The 15,154-nt window shown below is 48.4% G+C and overlaps 1 protein-coding gene across 1 annotated transcript in view; it reads left to right on the plus strand.

Annotated features, from left to right (window-relative positions):
* The window catches only part of ATXN1L (ataxin 1 like), a 68,197-nt gene that overhangs the window by 728 nt on the left and 52,315 nt on the right, over positions 1–15,154 (plus strand). The window lies entirely within an intron of this gene.

Here is a 15,154-nt window from a genome sequence, read left to right on the forward strand (position 1 = left end):
CCTTCACCGACCAGGACCACCACTTCAGACATCCAGATATTCAAATTTTAACAAAGTGAACAGTTCATTTCTCCACATGGTAATAGTGGGCACCTCGGCCTGATGCCACAACAAAAGAATACATTTCCGGGCCAGTAAAGAGGCTTGTGCAGTAACAAATTTCCCCCTCTAGACAAACCCTGAGTAACAACCTGAAAAAAGAGCAGAACATCCTTCCTCATAAGAACATAAGAAATCCCACTGCTGGGTCAGACCAGTAGTCCATCATGCCCAGCAGTCCGCTCACGCAGTGGCCCTCTGGTCAAAGACCAGCACCCTAACTGAGACTAGCCCTACCTGCGTACGTTCTGGTTCAGCAGGAACTTGTCTAACGTTGTCTTGAATCCCTGGAGGGTATTTTCCCCTATGACAGTCTCCAGAAGAGTGTTCCAGTTTTCTACTAGTCTCTGGGTGAAGAAGAACTTTCTTATATTTGTATGGAAACTATCCCCTTTCAATTGTAGAGAGTGCCCTCTCGTTCTCCCTACCTTGGAGAGGGTGAACAACCTGACCTTTTCTACTAAGTTTATTCCCTTTAGTGCCTTGAATGTTTCGATCATGTCCCCTCTCAATCTCCCCTGCTCGAGGGAGAAGAGGCCCAGTTTCTCTAATCTTTCGCTGTACGGCAACTCCTCCAGTCCCTTAACCGTCTTAGTTGCTCTTCTCTAGACCCTTTCGAGTAGTACCGTGTTCTTCTTCATGTAGGTTGACCAGTACTGGATGCAGTACTCCAGGTGAGGGCGCACCATGGTCCGGTACAGCAGCATGATAACCTTCTCTGATTTGTTTGTGATCCCCTTCTTTAACATTCCTAGCATTCTGTTCGCCCTTTTCGCCACACATTGCGTGAACGGCTTCATCGACTTATCGATCAGAACTCCCAAGTCTCTTTCCTAGGAGGTCTCTCCAAGTACTGCCCCGGACATCCTGTATTTGTGCATGAGATTTTTGTTACCGACATGCATCACTTTACACGTTGAACCTCATTTGCCATGTTGATGCCCATTCTTCGAGCCTGATTATGTCACATTGCAGATCTTCGCAATCCCTCTGCGTCTTCACTACTCTGAATAACTTTGTATTGTCTGCAAATTTAATCGCCTCACTCATCATACCTATGTCCAGATCATTTATAAAGATGTTGAAGAGCACGGGTCCAAGCACCGAACCCTGCAGCACCACACTGGTAACGCTCTTCCAGTCCGAGTATTGTCCATTTACTCCCACTCTCTGTTTCCTATGCTCCAGCCAGTTTTTAATCCATGTGAGTATTTCATCCTCGATTCCATGGCTCACAATTTTCCGAAGTAGTCGTTCATGCGGAACCTTGTCAAACGCCTTCTGAAAATCCAGATATACAATGTCGACCAATCGCCCTTTTCTATCTGCTTGTTTACTCCCTCAAAGAAACATAGAAACATAGAAAATGACGGCAGAAAAGGGCTATAGCCCACCAAGTCTGCCCATTCCAATTAGCCTCCCCCCAGAGTTTACTCCCTTAGAGATCCCACATGAGTATCCCATTTCTTCTTAAAATCCATCACGCTGCTGGCCTCAATCACCTGCAGTGGGAGTCCATTCCAACAATCCACCACTCTCTCGGTGAAAAAGTACTTTCTGGAGTCGCTATGAAATTTCCCTCCTCTGATTTTCAGCGGATGCCCTCTGGTTGTCGAGGGTCCCATGAGACAGAAGATATTATCTTCCGACTCGATACGTCCCGTGATGTATTTGTACGTTTCAATCATGTCTCCCCGTTCTCTTCTTTCCTCAAGTGAGTACAGCCGCAATTTTTTTAGTCTTTCTTCGTACGTGAGATCCTTGAGCCCCAGGACCATCCTGGTCGCCATTCGCTGAACTGACTCGATCCTCAGTATGTCCTTATGGTAGTGTGGTCTCCAGAACTGAACACAGTACTCCAAGTGAGGCCTCACCATGGATCTGTATAACGGCATCATGACTTCAGGTCTCCTGCTGACAAATCCTCTACGGATACAACCTATCATCTGTCTTACCCTGGAGGAAGCCTTCTCAACTAAGGTCTCGCCATTCAATACATAAGTTCTACGTGGATTTTTCTTTCCTAGGTGCATTACTTTGCATTTTTTAGCATTGAAGCTTAGCTGCCAAGTAGTTGACCATCCTTCCAGCAGCCGTAGATCGTGTGTCATATTATCAGGTAATAAGCTTTTGCCTATTATGTTGCTAATTTGGCGTCATCAGCGAATAGTGCTACCCTTCCTTTAAGTCCTTGTGTCATATCTCTTATGAATAAATTGAATAGAATTGGGCCCAGGACCGAAGTGCAGCAAGTTTGTCAAACAAGATCTGCCTTTGCTGAAACTGTGCTGGCTGGTCCTCACCTGACCATGTCCGTCAAGGTGATCGATGATGCGGTCCTTTATCAGCGCCTCTACCATCTTTCCCGGTACCAATGTCAGACTCACCGGTCTGTAGTTTCCCGGGTCTCCCCTCAAATCTTTTTTGAAGGAATCCGCTTACACAGTACAGTCTGTAAGTATAGAGCAACAAAAGACCAGAATGTTTGAATGCGGTCACAAGACCAGAACATATGAAGCAAGCCGGCAGGGGTGGACTGGCATTAGGACACCGAGCATGAGAGGCATGCCCGGAAACAGGCCCAGTAAGGAGACACATTCAGCTGTAGAAAAAACTTAAACTGCTGCTCCTGGAATGAGTCAGCCGAGGAAGATGTTTCATAAGAAGACGAACTCCATCCCCCGTAACATGTTTGGAATGGGAGAGATCCTGGTTCCACACAGCTGCCACAACCTCAAAGTCCCAAGGTGTATTGAAGCTGCCCAAACTGACTTGATGAAAATATATTATTGCAACTACTTTAAAGTTGATTCTTCTCAGTCGGAAGCCTACGTAATTGTTTTAAGAGCAGAGTAACTTAATCATTTTTTTTTTAGCTTTTTAAAGGCTGCCTGAACCTCCCCAGACCTTACCTGGTGGTCTAGCGGTGATGCGGGACAGGAGCTAGACCATCAGGTAAGGTCTGGGAGGCAGGAAGAAGGCGGAGGGGGTCAGTTTCAGCCCAAAAACTTATTCGCAAATTTTCCATATTCGCAAGCCAGCTTTGCCTCTAACCCTCGTGAATTTGGAGGAAGAAGTGTATTCCCTTTTTCCTTTCTCTATATAATTTACTGATCTTGTTAATTATCCTTATAAGGAATTTTTTAAATGTTTGTATATAAGACACAAATAACTTTTACACTGTCCACTTACCACACCCTCGTCTATTTGCTCTGTGCTGTTCCCGCTAGACAGTGCCATCTCAAATCATGAAATTGTAATGCATGTGATTACATGACAGAGTGGATGGACCATTCAGGTATCTGTCTGCCGTCATTTAGTATGTTACTATATATTTATTTAAAACAAAAATTCCTGTCAAAACCTAGGCGAGTTACAACCAATGTACATAGACTCTTTATAGACACTGCATCAGCTCTGCTTAATAATAAACCATCACAACCCTTTTATCACCCATTCAAAATTGTTGTGAAGCTTAGGAATTTTTGTGTTATCTTATGCAGATGATATTTTTATTTTAAGTCTTGCATATATTAAAATGCAAGGGTGTAATAGGGGAGCTTTGCAGAACACCACAATTAGCCTAAAAAAAAATACAAAGTTGTATTTTGCCATGTAATACAGTGTTCTCCCTAGAGCCTTTTAGCCGGGCGCTCTGCCCGGCTAATGTAGATGACCGCCCAGCTGTCATCTCAGCCGCATATTCTGCTGCTGTTTAAACATTTTTAAAAAAACACCCTCTCACCAGTTTGGGGGTTCCCTGGGCTGACTTGGCACAGCCTGAAGAGTCACCAGAAGTTCAACCTTTGACTCCTGCCTCAGTCTTGACTTTTTAATACTGCAGAGTGGCTTTGATCCCACAACTGACTCCTTACACATGGGCCACTTGCCAGCTATACTAGCGCTCCTGTGCTTTCAGTGCGCAGGCTACCACACCATTGCACTCATAGGCAGGGGCACTGCATACATCGGAGACCCCAGCGGACAGATAGGTGTATGTGAGCCACTTTGTGCGCGGGCTGCATGAGAGTTTGCAGCATGTGCGCGCCAATGGGAAGCTTTTGTGTGGGGAAAAGGCGCATGGCAGCCTGAGTATCCTGAACAACTCTGCCTGGTATGAGGAACGTAGAGCCATGGAGTTTCTGGCCTCGGTGGGTTGCCATTTTCATATGGGCATGCTGCTGAGCTGGCATAGTGTGCAGTCTCGCCTACAGAGCCCTGGGGGCATGAGCCTAAGGCAGGAGATAGGGAAGTGAGGAGAGAAGCTTACAACTAGCTGCAATTGCTTGCTTTGGGCTTTCCTCACTTCTGGGTCCTACGTACTTTTTGTTTCCGCGAAGGTAGGATCCAGCAGCGAGGAAGGCCCGAAGCAAGCAAGAGCAGCTAGTTGTAAGCTTCCCTCCTCACTTCCCTATCTCCCGCCTTAGCCTGTAGCGAATTGTGAATGCAGCACTGTGGCCAATTGGAGGGGGGGGACGAGAAGTGTTGCTGCTGCACCCAATGGGGGGGGAAGAGAAATGCTGCTGCTGCTGCACCCAATTGGGGCTGGAGAGAGGGAAGGAGGGAGAGGAAAGAGAGATGCTATGACCATGGGAGGGAAAGGAAAGGAGATACCAGACCAAAGAGGGGGAGGGAGAGATGTCAGGGCATATAGGAGGGGGGGAAGAGACAGATGCCAGACCAGGGGGAAGGAAGGAGGGGATATACCAGCACTTGGACAAACAAAAAGACAGGTCGTCCAAGTACCGGTAACGAATAGGATTTTAGACGTATCTAAAACCAGTTTAGGCCTTTTGACTGCCTCTGTGCACCCAGAGCAAAAAGAGGAGTTTTTGGAGGATGCGGTATACAAACCTAAGGATTAGATTAGATTAGGAGTAGAGAGCTGCACGGGAACGGGGACGACGGGAATCCCGCGGGACCCGCGGGCATCCCGCGGGTTCCCCCTTTGGGTCACGGGGATCCCGTGGGGACGCCCCCTAGGGTCGCGGGGATCCCGTGGGGACGCCTCCGAGGGTCGCGGGGTTCCTGCGGGGCTGGATGTACTCAGTCGCGCGGCTCTTCTCCCTACCTTCTCTGCTTGCAGCACAGAGCCGAACGGAAGTCTTCCCGACGTCAGCGCTGACGTCGGGAAGACTTCCGTTTGGCTCTGTGCTGCAGGCAGTGCAGGTAAGGAGGAGAGTAGCCTCGCGGTTCGAGTGGCTACCAAGGGAGGGGGCGGTCCGTCCCGCCACACCCCGCCCCGGTTGCAGCACATCCGGCCAGGTCCCCTTACTTTTGTGGCACTTCCCCGACCGACCGACAACAGCCCCGGTCCGACAATCCTCCCTGCCCTGTAGCCGCGAATCTAAATTATCTTCTTACAGCAGCTGTAATAAGGTAATTTAGATTCGCAGTTAAGGGCAGGGAGGTTTGTCGGACCGGGGCTGTTGTCAGTCGGTCGGGGAAGTGCCACAAAAGTAAGGGGACCTGGCCGGCTGTACTGCACCCGGGGCGGTAGAGAAGGAGTGGGGAGAAGGACGCTGAAAGGCCATGGGGAAGACGGGAGGAGGTGGGGAAGGACTCTGAAAGCACTTGAAGACAGAGGAGGGAGAAGGACGCTGAAAGCACATGGGGAATACAAAGGGGTGGAGAAGGACGCTGAAAGGCCATGGGAAGGGCGGGGGGGGGAGGACTCTGAAAGCACTTGTGGAAGACAGAGGGGGGAGAAGGATGCTGAAAGCACATGGGGAAGACAAAGGGGTGGAGAAGGACGCTGAAAGGACATGGGGAAGACAAAGGGGTGGAGAAGGACGCTGAAAGGCCATGGGAAGGGCGGGGGGGGGAAGGACTCTGAAAGCACTTGTGGAAGACAGAGGGGGGAGAAGGACTCTGAAAGCACTTGTGGAAGACAGAGGGGGGAGAAGGATGCTGAAAGCACATGGGGAAGACAAAGGGGTGGAGAAGGACGCTGAAAGGACATGGGGAAGACGGGGGGGTGGGTGGAGAAGGACGCTAAAAGGCCATGGGGAAGACAGAGAGGGAGAAGGACACTGAAAGGACATGGGGAAGCAGAAGGGGGAGAAGGACACTGAAAGCACATGTGGAAGACAGAGGGGGGAGAAGGACGCTGACAGGACATGGGGAAGATGGGGGGGAGAAGGACGCTGAAAGGAAATGGGGAAGAGAGAGTAGGGAGAAGACACTGGCAGGGAAGAAGACAGATGCCAGACTATGGGGGAGCGGAGAGAAGAAGATGGGTGCCAGACCAATTTGGAAGGGGGAAGAAAGGGAGAGACACAATAACAGAGCAAATGGAAGATGCAGAAGGAAGAGAGACAGTGGATGGAAGGAATTGAATGAGAACATGAGGAAAGCAGAAACCAGGCAACAAAGGTAGGAAAAGAATTATATTTCTTTTTTTTTATTTTGCTTCAGGATAAAGTAGTATATTAGTTGTGTTGATAAAAATTTATAAACATTAGAGGCTCTGGTAGAAACCCATTTGCAAAGTATGTATTCTTCCCAATTAATATTTTCAAATTAATAAAGTCTTTTTGCTTATTTGTAAATGGGTTTCTACCAGAGCCTTTAATTCAGTAGCATAATTAAATGAAATAACTATTTCTGAAGTTTATATGGACGGGCGGGGATGGAGGGGATTCCTCGCGGGGACGGGTGGGGACGGAGGGGATTCATCGCGGGGACGGGTGGGGACGGAGGGATTCCTCACGGGGACGGGTGGGGACGGGTGGGATTCCTCACGGGGACGGGTGGGGACGGGTGGGACTTTGGCGGGGACGGGTGGGATTTCTGTCCCCGCGCAACTCTCTAATTAGGAGTGGGTAGGGCGGGAGGTGGGCCGACCTAGACTCAGTCATCCAGCAGCCATATTGAAAAGTTTAACAGGTTGTTTGGACGGAACTTATCCGTTTTGACCTAGACCAAGTCAAAACAGGGATAAGTTCTGTATCGGGGCATTGAACCGATTGTGGCTGCCATGATCAGTTCAGCAGCCCAGGCACCCCCCCCCCCCCCCCCCCAGAAAGTCACCCTGCAGGAGGGATGCCCACTCCCCCCACCCCCAGCAATGTCACCTGGCAGGAAGGATGCCTACTCCCTCTTGCCGGAACCCCCTCCCAGAACTTCCAAACCCCCCCAACCAGCGACACCCCCTAAGCCCTGTACCTCTTTGTAGAAAGTTGGGCCAGAGGGATGCTTGTACCCTCCAGCCGTCAGGCCTGCCACACCAAAATGGCGGGCCTTCTCCTTCCCAGAGCATTCTGGAATGCACTGGAGAGGAGCCTAAGGCTCCGATTGGCTCAGATGCCAATAGGAGGGGCCTTGAGTATTAAGCCAATCGGAATGTCAGGCCACTCTAGTGCATCCCAGATGTCTCAAACCATCCTCCTTAATTACATTGCTTTTGATGGAAGAAAAAACCCAGATGTCTCAATCCATAGAAACATAAAAACCTTACTTCTATTGCTCTCAATGGAAATAAAACTTAGATGTCTCAATCCATCCTCCTTTTTCTGGAGCCATATGGTAACACTACTCATCTTCCCTCTTTCATCAGATTGAGGTAATCTTTGACTCATCTCTAGGGTTACCAGATGTCCATGAAAACCAGGACATGTCCTCATTTTAGAGGACAATTTGGATTCCCAAAACCCGGCAGTTTGTCTAGGTTTTTGAAAGCTCCAAGCCACATCTGGAGGGCCTCTGTGCATGTTCAGGTGTTGACTTGATGATGTCACATGCATATGACATGTAATTTTTAGGTATAAGAATGTAAGGTATTTTTAGGTATTTAGAATGTAACTTTTAGGTATAAGAATGTAATTTTTAGGAATGCTTTTGTATGGAAGTAAATATTTTTGCCAGTCAGATGATAGTGAAGGGACTGCCGCTTTAGAGAGCGCTTGTGTCAAACTACCCTGCTTAGTGGGTGGACCCAGAGCTGAATTTTACTTAATTTTTACAAGTCAGCTCTTTGGGGTAGGAACCTGATACAGAATAGGGATTGAGAACAATTCTTATGTGCTAGTAGACAGTTTACTTGAGTCTTTTAGATAGTGGGTCTGCCTTTAAAATTTTCCTATGGCCATATTTACACTGATTCCAAGTATGCCTTCCTCGTGTCACCTATCTTGGCTTTCAAATGTCCCAGGGTACTCGGTCCCTTCCTCACACCCAGGTCCAGGCCATCTGTAGTCTCCCTGTCCCTGATAACCACAAGGCTCTGCGCACCTTCTTCAGTATTGCAGGATACTGTCACATCTGGATTCCTGATTTTTCTACCATTGCCCGCCCTCTGTATGATTCCACCAAAGGCACGGACTCAGCCCCTTTTCTCTGGACCCAACTCCAGGATCGGACTATCCGCTGCCTGCAAAACTTCTGACTCGGGCTCCTGCCCTCTGGCATTTCTGCCCAAGAAGCTGAGAAGCCCTCCCTTCTGCCCTGTGCCACTCTGCCTTTCAGTCTTGTAACATATACACTTACTCCAAATATGCTGTCCTTACCTTGCATTCCCATAGGGCCATCTGGAAACATTGAGGTTTCGTTACAGCCTCCGGCCACCTGATCCATCATGCTCCCCTCATTCTTGACCTCCTCGAGGCTGTTAAATTGCCCTCCCGTGTCACGGTTATGCACTGTCAAGTCCACCTTTGTGTCACTGATCTCATCTCATGGCAATGCCCTTGCTGACCGTACAGCCCGAGCTGCCAGCCTCTGTACCCCTCCTTCAGCTCCTCTGTACACCATCATTCCTTTTCTGGACACCCTTGCACCCTAGTACACTTCCCAGGAACAGACTTGGGCCCGCACTCTTTCGGGCCACTCTGTCCTGAAAGGGGGGTGGATACAAATATGTGCCAATTCAAGTGCCAATCCAGACCCACATACTGATACTTCAAACGCGAGCACAGCAGGTACCCTTATATTCATTCCTCAACACCTGGCCCTCACGATTATCAAAAGATGCCATGATTTGGCACACTCTGGAGAACCCGCTATGAAAATGACCCTCAAGAGACATTTCTTTATCAATCACCTTGATCAGCTAGTCCGGAATACGGTCCGACAGTGTGTTGTCAGTTCTAGAATAAATTCCCCAATAAGACGACTGCCACCTCTTAGACACCAACCCATTGGAACACATTCGATGCAGGTCCTATCTAGATTTTACCCACATGTCCATTTCCCGTTCGCTCAGTCACCTCCTAGTCTTCACAGACACCCTGGCTAGATGGGTCGAAGCCTTCCCTACACGCACTGAACGCACCAGGGATGTAACCAAACACCTCCTGAATGATATAATTCTGTGCTGTTGTTGAATATTCGTTTCTTAACGATTGCTTGTGGCATACGCCACATCAATGATCTCTTTAGCGGCACCTCCATGTTTACTAACACCTCCTTGGAACTTTCTTGCTTTACCTCTACCCACTTTAGTGCGTTTCTCCACTCTTCTTTGCTTTCTAAATGGGAATCTGCGCCCAGTGCGTTGTTGCATTGCCCTCTCCGTCGGGCCTGGCACTGGGTCTGTAGGTTTCATTCCCTTAGCTCTACGGTCTCTCCCTTTTTACCATTACGCTGTAATGCACATTTCCCTCCTGGGGTGGACAATGTTAGCTTTGTGTGTTGGGAAGCAAAGGGGATTCGTTTCTTGTTTCATTTGGTTGATGATGAGGGTCTAATCAAATCCTTTGATCTGCTTTGCGAGGAATTTGCTCTTCCTCGTACAGATGTCTATTCCTACCTTCAGATTCGCCATTACATTTCCTCCTTGTCGAGTACTCATCTTTCGGCCTCCTGTCGGGAATTGTTGATGGAGGCCTTTACATTTGGTTCCCAACAGCCTGTCCCATTGAAATTTCACCATAAACATCTGAAGGTCGAATCCCCTCTGCTTGATTGTCTCAAATTGCGGGATGCTTGGGTGGGGGATTTGCATATGGAATTCTCTGAAGATGTAATTTTGCATGCTATCAAAAAGCTACCTTTGTATAGTAAATATGCAACTTTGTGGGAACAACACTATAAATTGACTCTCCGCCTGTACGTTTCTCCTCGGAGAGCTTTCCTGGCGGGGCTCTGCTCGACTGCGGACTGCCGGCACTGTGGTGCTCCAGATGCAGGTCTCGGCCACATGTTTTGGTCTTGTCCATCAATACAGACATTCTGGGACGCTGTTTTTCTTTTTGTGGATACCACTTGGAACATTACTGTTCAGAGATCTGCCTTGGTGTTATTTGGTGCCTCATTGCATTTTCATCCCCGTTGGCCTGGGGCCTCTACATTCCTTCGTTGGACTGCAGTGATTGCCATCAAATGCATTTTGCTTAAGTGGATGGAAGCTGAGGCACCGGACTATTCCCTCTGGCGTAGTCACATGATTACATTGCTTTCTTGGGAACGGAGGGGAGTCCAGGACATTTCATCCTTGCCAGGATGGGCTTTTCAGCGAATCTGGGAGCCCTTTTGGACATTGTCTCCGGTGGCTCGTAGTCGCCTTTTGAACTGTTAGCCCCTGGTATTTGTTTCTTCCCCTGTTATTTTGCTTTGTTTGACATCAGTGAGAGTGGAAGGGGGGGTGGGGGTGGGTTGGGGGGTGGGTTTATTGGATTTGTTTGTAAATTATGGAGCTGCTTTGTTGTTCTATGTCCTTGTTGCCGATTGTTCTTTCTCTTGGTGCTCAATAAAATATATTTGACGATAAATCACATTAACATGTTCAGCTCTCAGGAACCCACAAATATTTATTGTAAGTATTAATAATGTAGACCATAGATGTCTTATGCATTGACTACGTGCCAAGTGGTCTCATAGAAGAAACATGTACTGGGAAAATCAGGGGTGGCCCCTGGGAGATGTGGATGGATGTGGAGCCATGTGTGGGGCCTCATTTGCATGAATCAGTGGCTAAAAAGTAGGGCTGAAGAGCAAAGCCATTTGCAAAAACCAGAGACACTGAATGGTAGGGTCAGCCCTAAGGAAAGTGCAAAAAATATGTATATTTCAGAGTCTATTTCACGGTCTGTGTCTGTATATGGAAGTTTGGGGGGAGGATGGGCTGGAGAGGGCTTCAATGGCTGGGAGGGTGTAGATGGGCTGGAGTAGGTTTTGACGGAGATTTCGGCAATTGGAACCCAAGCACAGTACTGGGTAGAGCTTTGGATTCTTGCCCAGAAATAGCTAAGAAGAAAAAATTTAAATTGAATCAGGTTGGGCAGACTGGATGGACCATTCGGGTCTTTATCTGCCATCATCTACTATGTTACTATGTGCTTCGGTCTCCCTGTTTTCATAGGCAGTGACAACGGCCCCCGCTTTCATTGCCGATGCTGTCCAACAAACTGCTCAGGCTCTCCAAATTGAATGGAAGGTACATACTGCTTACCATCCTGAGAGCTCTGGTCAGGTCGAAAGGATGTACAGAACCCTTAAGACCCTTCTCACCAAACAAATTGAAGAAACCAATCTGCCCTGGCCTATCTTGTTGCCTTCTGTTCTGTTTCAGATCAGGTGTACCCTGTCAAAATCCACTAAACAGTCCCCGTTTCAGCTCATGTTTGGCCGCCTACCGCCCATCATGAACCCAGACCCTGGTTCTTTTGCTACTCTGGGATCAGATATCTTCCAGAGTCAGATCCAATCCTTAGCTAAAGCCCTTCAAGAGCTCCACAAATGGGTTCTGGAAAGAGCCCCACTACTGATAGCTACACAAGTCCATGGGTATGTCCCTGGAAATACAGTATGGCTAAAACTTGGAAGTCAGACCTCCTGAAACCTAGATGGATAGGTCCTTTTACTGTCCTAATTTCTTCTCTTACAGTTGTCAAGGTGTCCGGACATGAAACTTGGTTCTACTAAACACGGATCTTCAGCTGAAGCTTTCTAAGACCTCAAAAGTTCTGAATATACCACTCAGCAGGTGTTTTGAATATAACCTTTTCCACAAGTGTTTGAGTTTAATTGACTGCCTGTGGTTCACCACTGCCTTTAGCAAGTGTCTTGAGTATAACTGTTTGAAGTTTTCTAAGTTGTGCCTGAAAGAAAAATGAGCTTCCTATGTTAGCATTGTCGACACCTTTTGTGTTAAATTTCTGATATTTGTGTTGCCCTCACTGCCTTATGTTTCTGTCTTCTGTATTTCTTTCCTATTGTACTTAATAAGTGCCCCTAGCCCCTTTGTCTGATGTTTGTTTGCACGATGGAGTTAAGTACAGAAAGTGTCAAACATCAGAGGGTATTGTAGCGGGGCCAGGGATAAGCCTAGTGCTGGCAACCCGGCTCCCGCCCCACGTCTGAGCGCTCCCCGGAGGACTCCCGCTGGATAATCCCAGTAGAAAACACACACTGCTAACTTTGGAGAGTTCACAGTTTGTCCTTTTATTACCCAGTTCATGGCAGGCAAACTGGGAAAATCCCTTCTCTTCAGAATCACAGGTCTTTGGAACGACCTTACTACCCCGCTGCGGAACCTGGGCTCCCTCCAATTATTCCGCAAGCAACTGAAAACCAGGCTTTTCACTAAAATGTAATTCTATCCCCCCTTACTCTTCTCTTCTATATATAAATTCATGTAAACCTTTTTTTTCCCTTCTCTTCCTATATTTTAAGTTCTTGTAAACCGCACCGAGCTCCACATCTGTGGAGATGATGCGGTATATAAACTTAAGGTTTAGTTTAGTTTAAACAGCCCCCCTCCCGGCTGAGGATACTTGAAACAAATAGTACATAAGCAATGACTCTCCTTTAGAGAGAGTCCAAACTGCACTTCAGGCAAATAAACCAAAAATATACAAAAACCGCTTTCTTTCAGGCTTCAGCAATTGTGCCTGAAGATACTTCAGGAAGCTTTTCCCACCTGACCCACCTGAAGTATAATGCCCCCACTACCCTTGTGCTCATGGGGTAGGGGCTGGGGAATCGTCCACCCTTTGGCTTACTGGTTTAAAGTCCCCACCCAAAAGTTCCCCTATTCAGGGCTATGTAGTAAGGTTACTGAATTCCCGTTCAGGCTTTTCCCCGGAGGTTAATTAGGGTTCTCACCTCTTTCACTCTTTCTGCTCGGCTTATCTCTCGGCCTTTAATTCACACAGGACACTTACTCTTCCCCCTTTCACATTCACACTTCCTCACAGTCCTGCCTAAGGGATGAAGAACTGCACTGAGAGATTAACTTTCATTCCCCTCCCCCATTCATTACCTCACTGACTGTAGTTAAATAGGAGGTCCCAGGCTGCCAAACTGCAATCCATTTCGCTTCCTTCAGAGACCTCTCCCTCTATTTCCATTAGGGGCTCCCCGCTCTCTGAGGCTGGATAGGAATTCCCCCCAGAGGCAGCTACCGGCCAGCCCTGCTCTGGAAGCCTTTCTCTTCCCCTGAGCCTTTGCCTGGGAACCATTTGTTAATTCGAGAGAGCTGTGGGACAGCGTGTTCTCTAGCCCTGGGCTGTGAGAAAAAGCTCCTAGCCGTTTCTTTCCTGCTCTGCACGGCTCGTCTCTCTCCCTCAGTTCCTGAGTTCCTCCAAGTGTTCCCAGCTGTGTTGATTTTATGCTGCAGGCTAGTGCTCACTCCCCCTCTGAGTTCGTCTTGCCTGTCAGCTCCACCCCTTTCCTTAACCCTTCCTGGGTCAGTTTTCTTTACCAGAGGCTTTACTGGAGAACTGCCCAAGAAATTATAAAAGGGATTATAGTGCCCTAAATCAGGTATTGTGGTTTCTGTCCTTCTCTCTCTGCCTTGCCCTGCCTGTTGGCTCTTTACAATAGGAACAGGGTTAATGGGCAGCTTCTTGGGCTTAGGAATAGGAACAGACCTTTGCATGGCAGGGTTTAAAACCAGTGACAGGAGCTTCCCTGTCACAGTATTTTCTGTTTCCAACCTACTGGTGATGAAGTTTAAAAGTGGGCGGAAATCTGCATTGATAATGTTAAGGGTCCACTTATCAACCAGACTCTTATTGTAGACCCCACTCGCCCGGTGTCCTTGTATTTTGATACATGTGTGTTATTTGATGTTGCCCAGGGTCATAGTTTTGCCCCTAATACAGTTTTGTGTGGCTCCCTAAATTGACAGTGTTATTATACCAAATGTGCTAAGTATATATGTCTGTATAACCTGATGCTTTTAAGAAATGCCCCTATGAGGAAACCTTCACTAATGGGGAGGAGCCAATGGCGAGGAGACCAGCTGTTGGAGGTTAGACGGTGCTGAGCAGCTCAACTGGACCCGAAGCACGTGGGGAGGAAGCTGAGCGGAGTTGAGCTACGATAGCAGTAGGAAACAGAAAACAGCAAGAGGGGCAGAGAGAATCAGCAGCGGAGAACGGAGAGAGGCAGATTCAGTGGATAGCAGCGAGAGGGGCAGAGAGAATCAGCAGCGGAGAACGGAGAGAGGCAGATTCAGTGGATAGCAGCGAGAGGGGCAGAGAGAATCAGCAGTGGAGAGCGGCAGATTCGGTGGATAGCAGCGAGAGAGGCAAATTCAGCAGAAAGACAACAGCGCTGAACAAAACAGGCACAGGGGAAGCAGATCAGAGGGAACAAAGTCGAGGGGAAGAGGCGAGAGATAACTCCGCCCACCCCCCGACGTCACCAGCTGAATTCCCCCCATAAAAGGGGAGGAGCCAACGGCGAGGAGACCAGCTGTTGGAGGTTAGACGGTGCTGAGCAGCTCAACTGGACCCGAAGCACGTGGGGAGGAAGCTGAGCGGAGTTGAGCTACGATAGCAGTAGGAAACAGAAAACAGCAAGAGGGGCAGAGAGAATCAGCAGCGGAGAACGGAGAGAGGCAGATTCAGTGGATAGCAGCGAGAGGGGCAGAGAGAATCAGCAGCGGAAAAACGGAGAGAGGCAGATTCAGTGGATAGCAGCGAGAGGGGCAGAGAGAATCAGCAGCGGAGAGAGGCAGATTCGGTGGATAGCAGCGAGAGAGGCAGATTCAGCAGAAAGACAACAGCGCTGAACAAAACAGGCACAGGGGAAGCAGATCAGAGGGAACGAAGTCGAGGGGAAGAGGCGAGAGATAACTCCGCCCACCCCCCGACGTCACCAGCTGAAT

The sequence above is a fragment of the Geotrypetes seraphini genome, chromosome 4 (assembly GCF_902459505.1).
Source record: "Geotrypetes seraphini chromosome 4, aGeoSer1.1, whole genome shotgun sequence".
NCBI classification, from domain to species: domain Eukaryota; kingdom Metazoa; phylum Chordata; class Amphibia; order Gymnophiona; family Dermophiidae; genus Geotrypetes; species Geotrypetes seraphini.